The 8342-nt window shown below is 37.5% G+C and overlaps 1 long non-coding RNA gene across 1 annotated transcript in view; it reads left to right on the forward strand.

The window, feature by feature from the left end:
* Positions 1-8342, forward strand: part of LOC118014398 — a 105221-nt gene that overhangs the window by 91519 nt on the left and 5360 nt on the right. The window contains exon 8 of the long non-coding RNA XR_004680272.1: positions 3773-3835. This is a non-coding gene — a long non-coding RNA (uncharacterized LOC118014398). The remainder of the gene's footprint in view (positions 1-3772; positions 3836-8342) is intronic.

Below are 8342 nucleotides of genomic sequence, written 5' to 3' on the forward strand. Positions count from 1 at the left end.
GAGCCTACAAAGACTAAGAAGACTCTTGTGTGATAAAGACCATGAGGACTGAGAGTTCAACATAAATCCAATAATAGGCATGAGAGGCTAGATGTATCTTTCCATGAGTGGTGGTGGGAAGCTTGTTCCCTAGAGGAACCAGAGTAGATGAGACAGGAATGAGAAAATAATTTACCCCTCTCTTTGTGTCCTTCATGAATTTTATCTTCTTCAACCTAAACCAACGTTTCTTTTTCTTGTTTTTCTTAGTTCGTAGACTTTATAGAATTCTTTTCACTTTCCTCTGGATTCATTTTAAATTGTGTAGAATTAAATACAGTGCTTCATATATGGCCAGTTTATTGCAGAGCTTGGTGAGGTGATTATTCTAATATCTGAAGGTTATACATAGAGTAGAGTGTTAGGAGGTTGGGCTTTGAAATAAAATAGATTGAGTTTGATTTCCTAGTTTGACTTAGAAATCTACAAAATATATTGAGTTTGATTTCCCAGTTTGATTTGGGGTACAAACTTTCAGTTATAAGATGAATAAATTCTGAGGATCTAATGTACAGTATGGTGACTATAGGTAATACTGTATTGTATATTTGAGAATTAGTAAGACAGTAGATCTTAAATGTTCTCACCGACACACACACACACACACACACACAAATATGTGAAGTGATGGATATGTTAACTAACCTTTTTGGGCTAATCATTTCATAATGTATATGTATATAAAATCATGTTATATACCTTAAACTTACACACTGTTATATGTCAAATATATTTCAATAAAGCTAGAAAAAAATAAAAAGTTGCTCAAATTTCCATTACCTAGAGTAAACTACTATTAATATACTGGTGTTTTCTCCTTTCTTCCTTTCTTCCTTCCTTCCTCCTGTCTTCCCTTCTTTCTTTTCTTCCTTCCTTTTTTCCTCCCTCCCTCCCTCCTTTCCTTCCTTCTTTCCTTCCCTCCTTCCTTCCTTCCATCCCTCCATGCTTTCCTTCCTTAATAGAATGCTACCCATACTGTTTCATAGCTTTCTTTTTTACATCATCAATTCTTAAGATGTTTCCATGTTATTAAATAACCTTCTAAAAAATAAATTGAATATTCTTCTTCAACATCATTTTTGATGGTTGCATACAACTTTGTTGTATGAATGTAACCTAATTTAATTTGCAATTCTCTATTTTGGGGCCCAAGTCAGAAATACCATTGTTTTGACTAGTGTGGTGTTTACCATGTACTTATCAGTGAAGCCAGAGGAACATTTTGATAGAATTTGTGTTTGCTCTGATCTCATCTTATTTTCTTCTGCATTTTCAACATCATTGTTTTGTTTTGTTTTTCAGTTGAGATAACCACTTCCTTCTCTTTGCTCTGAACCATATACTTTAGTGAACTCAGTGGTTATTACAAACTGACTAAATTTAGTTTTAAAAAAATCTAGCTGGGCCCACAGGTATTATTTTCTTTCATAAAGGCCTTCATATCTTTATTATTTTAACTCAATAGCATTTGTAAGTGACGAATTCTATTCATGAAATGGGTCATTGGATGGAAGTCATCAGATGGTTTTATATTGAACTCCAAAGCCCTAAAAATCTTTTTGTCTCTAGAGGCAGCATATAGGCAAATACTCTAGGAATACCTAAGCAAATCAGTTAGCAATTCTGATATGATGGAGTCGGCCATTGATTTTCAATGTAAAATTGTTCAAGGGAAAGAAACTAACATTTATTGAGAACCAGATACTGTACCTACATTTATATCATTAAATCCAAACTACAATTTTGTTAAGGTTACATGTTAGCACTCTGATATTTACAAGATATTGAAGCTAAGGGATAAATCAATTTGCCTAAAGTTACATAGCTAGTACAAGGTAGAGCTGAGATTGAAATACAGGTCTGCCTGGCCTCAAAATATTTAGGCCACTCAGAATCATTCCTGCCCTATTAATAGTTCACTAATCAATTGAACTTTTGGTTCAAGAATATACCTTAAATGCCAAGATCAAGTAACAAATGAATGTGCTATTAGATAATCTCTGAACTATTAGATAATCTCTGAGCATTAAGGTAACCAATGTTGGAATATAGTTGCTTTGTGTTTCCTTCCTATGTACCAGGATTAATGATGGTCAGTAAGGCTCAGGAATCTGACTGCTTCAGTAATTCTTCTTATGGAGTGTCAAAATTTCTGATAAAAATAAATTAATACTTGCTAGCCATAGATTTATAGTCCTAGAAACACTGGTCTGAACAGGTCACCTAATAATTCTACTGTTAATTTTTAACACACATGCCACACTAATGGGGAAAAATAGACCTTACCAGAATTCATTGCAAGACATAGTTCTTAGATGAGACAGTAATGAGGCAATGTCTGGTTCTTATCAAAGGTCATAAATAAGTGATTCATAACCCAAGCAAAAGTATAGACTTTGTCATAAACATCATTATTAACCAATGCATTGTCAGTGGAATATGCTTTGAGAAACATATCTTCCTTCATATCTTACTTTGCTTTAGTTGTCACTTGACTCTTTCCTGACAGTTTGCAATCCAACCAATTTTAAAAATCTAGAGAAGGAGATACATTACTCACACTGTAAAGAGTTGCAGAAGAAATTTATCCAAGGATCACACCAGGAAGGGACCAATGTATTGTTTTTTTAAGTAGATATATGGTTTTATCTCCATAGAAGTTTGAATTTCATGCTCAAGATTAAAAGTAGTAAAGTGCCAGCAAACATCAGTGTCTTTGGAAAAACTATGTAAGATTTCAAATCTAAACCTTGTGAACATTACTCCTTTCTTCATTGTTTGACTTAATCTGTTTTTCTTTCCTATGGAAACTAGCTTTCGTTTTGAAATATGACATAGTAAATTGTTGCAAAGGAAAACAATAGAAAATACATATGTTATTTTTGATGTTTTTTATATGCATGAGTATAAAGTGTTTTTTTTATTTTTAAGCTAAGCTTTTTGTCTTACTTGTTTGGAAAAATAAACTCTGTGCCACAGTGAATTGCCTGCTAGTATTTTATGGAGCCATATATATGGATGCTCAATTATTTTGGGGAGGTGGTGGCATGGATGAAGAATAACAATCTCATGCAAAACACGTATGCAGGGTAGCATAAAATGAAACTTCATTTTACTTGTCTATAAGTAAGGAACTGAGGGGCAGCCTGACATGGTGGAAAAAATCCTGGACGCAAAGTCAGAGGATCAGGGTAAATGAGAGATGGTTGTGTTGGATTCATTCTGGAATATTCTGTGACAGGAAGTGGACTCAGGAGAGGAACAAGAGGAACTTCAGGAGCTTCAAAGCAAGACAGTGGAGGTAAAACAGAAAGGATTGTTCTAGATAAGTAGAAATAGATGATGTAGGAGAGAGGGAGCACAACTGCAAGGTAATAAGAGGACATGGATCAGGACATCCCAGTGGAGCAGGTGGGCCTTTTTAGAAGAAGGGACACAACTCCTTAGTATCTGTAGGAAAGAAGATAGAATGAATAGGTACAGAAGAAAGTAAATTTATAGAAAGATAAGGGCACTCCTTTTAAGCTGCTTCTAATTTCTCAGGAAAATACAAGGTGAGGTCAAGGGCTAAGGTGATGCTCTCTCCTGGGGAAAGACTACCACCTGGAGAGAAGTGAGTATATGACAACCTCAGGCTGTGACCTTGGAACCCTGTCTGGTTTTGGTGGGGAGTACACTTGGTTAAGTGCAACCTAATTTCTGTCTGGAATCATCCTTGCTTTTCTCTTTAAAGCCTGTGAAGCCTAGTCAGGGGCCTATACTCTGCTGCTGGTAGCAACTGGAACCCAAGCCTCAGGTAAGATCACCTGGGAAATAAATGTAGGTAAGAAAAAGAGAGAATTCTAGACCACTTCAAAGTTCAGACTGGGTAGAAAAAGAGGAGCTTAAAAGTGAGGGGGGAAAAAAAAGATAAAAGGTAAGAAGAAAACTAGGAGAGTGGATGACACTAAGGTCACGAGAGGAAAGTGTTTCAGAAAGTAGGATGTTACTAACTGGTTCAGTAGGATGAGGGCACATATGTTTCCATTGGATAGACAATATTAGATTACTGGGGATCATGACAAGAAAATGGAAGAATCAGAAGCTTGATTGGAGTGGTTGAGATGAAGTCACAGATGAGGTTGAAAGGATGGACAAGGAACTGTGGGATCCAGATTGGAGGGAGACAGATGGATGAGTGATAGTCTGAGAGTTCAGAGAGTGGTTGACTAGAAAGGGAAACATGTATGAGAGGTTAGTCTTGATGGCCTCTTACGAGGTAAGAAAGTTGGGATATAGTTACTCTTTTGAGGTTTTTGCTATACAAAGAGGAAAGAAATGGGTTGAAAACCACAGGCTACCTAGTGGGTAAAGAGGGGGAGGTGATTTTTACGGTCAAATAAACTAGATCAGATGAGACCAATTCAGAAGAGTGGGAGAAATAGATGATGTAGGAGAGAGGGAGCACAACTGCAAGGTAATAAGAGGACATGGATCAGGACATCCCAGTGGAGCAGGTGGGCCTTTTTAGAAGAAGGGACACAACTCCTTAGTATCTGTAGGAAAGAAGATAGAATGAATAGGTACCGAAGAAAGTAAATTTATAGAAAGATAAGGGCACTCCTTTTAAGCTGCTTCTAATTTCTCAGGAAAATACAAGGCGAGGTCAAGGGCTAAGGTGAGACAGGGATGTTTGAGGGGAGAGCAGAAAGGGTGGGATGGTCATCTAAGAGAGTGAGACAGCAAATGTTCTGGGGACATGTAAGTAGTTGTCAGGAAATGTCAGATACCCATTTGTGACTCTGAGTTATAAATTTATTGTGGATCTAGTTAGGAGTATTAAATGGTTTTATCAAACTTTAGTTACTGGAATATGGCTAGAATTGAGTTTAATCTGGTTTGGAGATTTTTCAGGTAAGTAGGAAGGAGGGAGAGAGAAGGAAAGTAATTAAAGGAGTTTGCACATGAGTGATTTTCTGGGCATAGAAGGTAGTGAGGACATGAAGGGTGATAGGCTGAGAAAAAAGTCATCAGGAGGTTGACTTATGTGACCTGTAAGCAGGTGGAAGTGAGTGAAGTGAGCAGTCTGATGATATGGGCTTCAAATGAGCTGCGTATTTTAAAGAAGGGAAGGCAAATAAAAGCCTTGAAAGTCACACTGGAAGATAGGGGGACAATAATCAGGCTCTCAAGTTCATGAACTATAAAGAAAAAAGCAAACTTTTCTTGTGTCCTTAGGAAGAACAAGGTTTCATTTAGAGAAAGGGGGTTAAGGAATCATTCAGAGAAGGGTCAGACTGGAAGTTCTATATGGCTCAGTGAGGAGGAGGGTGGAGAAGGATGAAAAGGATGGATGTAGGATTACGGGATTCAGACTGGAGGGAGACAGATGGACAAATGATAGGGGGTTAATGGATGGATGAATGAGAGCGGTGGAGTAGAAGGGGATATAAGTCATGATAGCCTCGATGGCCTGTACGTGAAAGGTCCAGCAGTTCAGATCTCCATCTTATAAAACAACTAGAAGGAATGGGGAACTGCAGACAGAAGGTGCTAGATGGGCTTCCTTGAGGTTTCTGGACTCTCTTCAGGTTCTTCTTGTCACTGACTAGCTGCATGTCCTTGGGCAAATTCTTGTCTGACTCTCTCTTTCCTCATGTATAAAGTAATTCACTCCCAGTGCTCATGTGCTGTTTTGGTTCTCTGAAATCCCTTGCCGACCTGTTGAAATCCTAGCCATTCTTTAAGAATCTTCTCAGAAGCCATCTCTTAGGCTTTTCTTATTTCATCACCCAACCCAGGCAAGGGTGACCTTTCTGTTCTCAGAATCACTGTAGCACTGAATCACCCTGGCGGCCATTATCAGTCTTCCAAGTGATACAGTTATTTGTGTTTATCTCTCATCCTTCTTAAAAAATCCATGAGAACAGGAAATGTGATACATCTTTTTGCTCAAGTAGATGCTCAGTAAGTGACTTTTGAATGAACCAGTAAATCATACTTCTGGAAGACAGAGTAGTAATGAAAGAATAGATACTATTAGAAAGAAAAGGTGAAAAATACCTTGTATTATATTTTAAATTTGCATGGGACATTTAGGTAAGTGGAAAATGTGATTTTATCAGGCCTAAGCATTGTTTGTATGGCTCTTGGTACAAACTTGAAGCAGTTACAGATATAATAAACGTATTAGTAGAGGCTTGATTGCTCCAAGGAAATAACTTTATGGAGTTTAAGAAATCCTGCTGTCATAGGGCGCCTGGGTGGCTCAGTCGTTAAGTGTCTACCTTCAGCTTATGTCATGATCCCAGGGTCCTGGGATTGAGTCCCACATCGGGCTCCCTGCTGAGCGGGAAGCCTGCTTCTCCCTCTCCCTTGTGTTCCTTCTCTCACTGTGTCTCTCTCTGTCAAATGAATAAATAAAATCTTAAAAAAAAAAAAAGGAAATCCTGCTATCTTGAATGGAAAATAGCAGAGGAAGAAAGGAAGATGTGAAAATGAATGTATCTGAATGAATATTAGATAAGGAAAGCAAACTGAAAGAAATAATATAATTTCTAGGTTTTAAAAAATGCAAACAGAATTTGTCCTAACTACTCAAAGGGTAAAGAATTTATCTAGGCTAATAGTTGCCTAAAAATGTATCTCTATTGGAAAGTGTATTCGTTATTGGGCTGTGGAAATTGCATGCCATGATTTGGAATGTGATGTTGCTTTGTCTGAAGTGGAGTATTTTAGTGGTTGCATTTTTTGAATCAAGCATTGAATGACATGATCGGACAAGAAAGAATGTGTTTGTTGTGATCAATAAGAATATTGGAAGAGTATTGAAAAATTCCAGAAGTTTATGTTATGTAACAATACCAACACCACTACCACTGACGGAAAATATAGTAACAAAGACTTTCTGAGCCCTTACTCTGTGTCAATCTCTAATCCACAGCTTTATATATCATATCAGTTAGTGTTCAGTCAGAGACGCAGAACCAGTAGGAGATATATATCAAGAGGTTGATTGCAAGGAATTGGCATATGCAGTTGTGGGGCTCCATAGGCTAGGTGGTTAAGAAGGACAAGCTGGAGCTCTTGGCCATGAACTGAAGCTCTACTCTTAAGGCCTTTCAACTGACTGAATCAGGCCCATCCAGGTTATTGAGAATAATTTCTCTGAAAATCAGTTGATTATGGACTTTAATTATATATATAAAATGCTTCCAAAGCAGCACTTAGATTAATATTTGCTTAAATAGCCAGGAACGAGAACCTAGCCAAACTGACATATAAAACATGTATTATCTCAGGGCATCTGGGTGACATGCAGTCAGTTGAGTGTCCAACTCTTGGTTTTGGCTCAGGCCATGATCTCAGGGTCGTGAGATCGAGCCCTGCATTGGGCTCTGTGCTCAGTGTGGAGTCTTCTTAGAACTCTTTCTCCCTCTCTGTCAGCCCCTTCCCCACTCTCTCTCTCTCTCTCAAATAAATAAAAATAAATCTTTAGAAAAAAAAAAGAAAAAAGAAAAAAACATGTGTTATCTCATTTAACCCTCAAAACAATCCCTGTGAAGCAATTCACACAAATGATAAATTTTGGAGTAGGGGTTTTAACAGACGTGGTCTGAGGCTGGACCCAGGGATTATGCACCATGCTGCAGAGCATTGTAGGAGAGAAATGAAAGCCATGCATAATTTCTCCTCTGAAACATCTCCTGGGACAGGCCTCTTGTATTTCCTAGAGAAAAAACAGTCCTTTACAACCAGGATTGATGACTTCTCTGAGACTGTCACATGGAAGATATTATCTGGCACCCATGTTATAGTGATAAAAAAAAAAAACAAAAACTTAAAGTCATTAGGTCCCTGGAAAATTCTAGTTTCCTTAGTTTCATTCAAAAGGAATAAGGAAAACAAAGCGGTTTGTTTTTGTCGTCCTGTTCACCCCTTCCCTCACCCCTCAGCACATTTTTTTAAGACCACAAATGGAAAAATTGGTATTGAGACAAGTGTTAAGCTTAAGTTAAAACTTAAGTGATGACTACATTAATAAAAGAAAGGATAAGAACAATGATCCTTTCAATCGATGTGGAAAACACATTTGACAAAGTACAACAACCATTCATGATAAAAACCTTCAACAAAGTAGGGTTAGAGGGAACATCCCTCAACATAATAAGGACCCTATACAAAACACCCACAGCTAATATCATTCTCAATGGGGAAACACTCAGAGCTTTTCGTCTATGATCAGGAACAAGACAAGGATGTCCACTCTCACCACTGTTATTTATTTATTTATTTATTTATTTATTTATTTATTTATTTATTTA

The sequence above is a fragment of the Mirounga leonina genome, unplaced genomic scaffold (genome assembly GCF_011800145.1).
Source record: "Mirounga leonina isolate KUSES-001 unplaced genomic scaffold, KU_Mleo_1.0 Mir_154, whole genome shotgun sequence".
NCBI lineage: Eukaryota > Metazoa > Chordata > Mammalia > Carnivora > Phocidae > Mirounga > Mirounga leonina.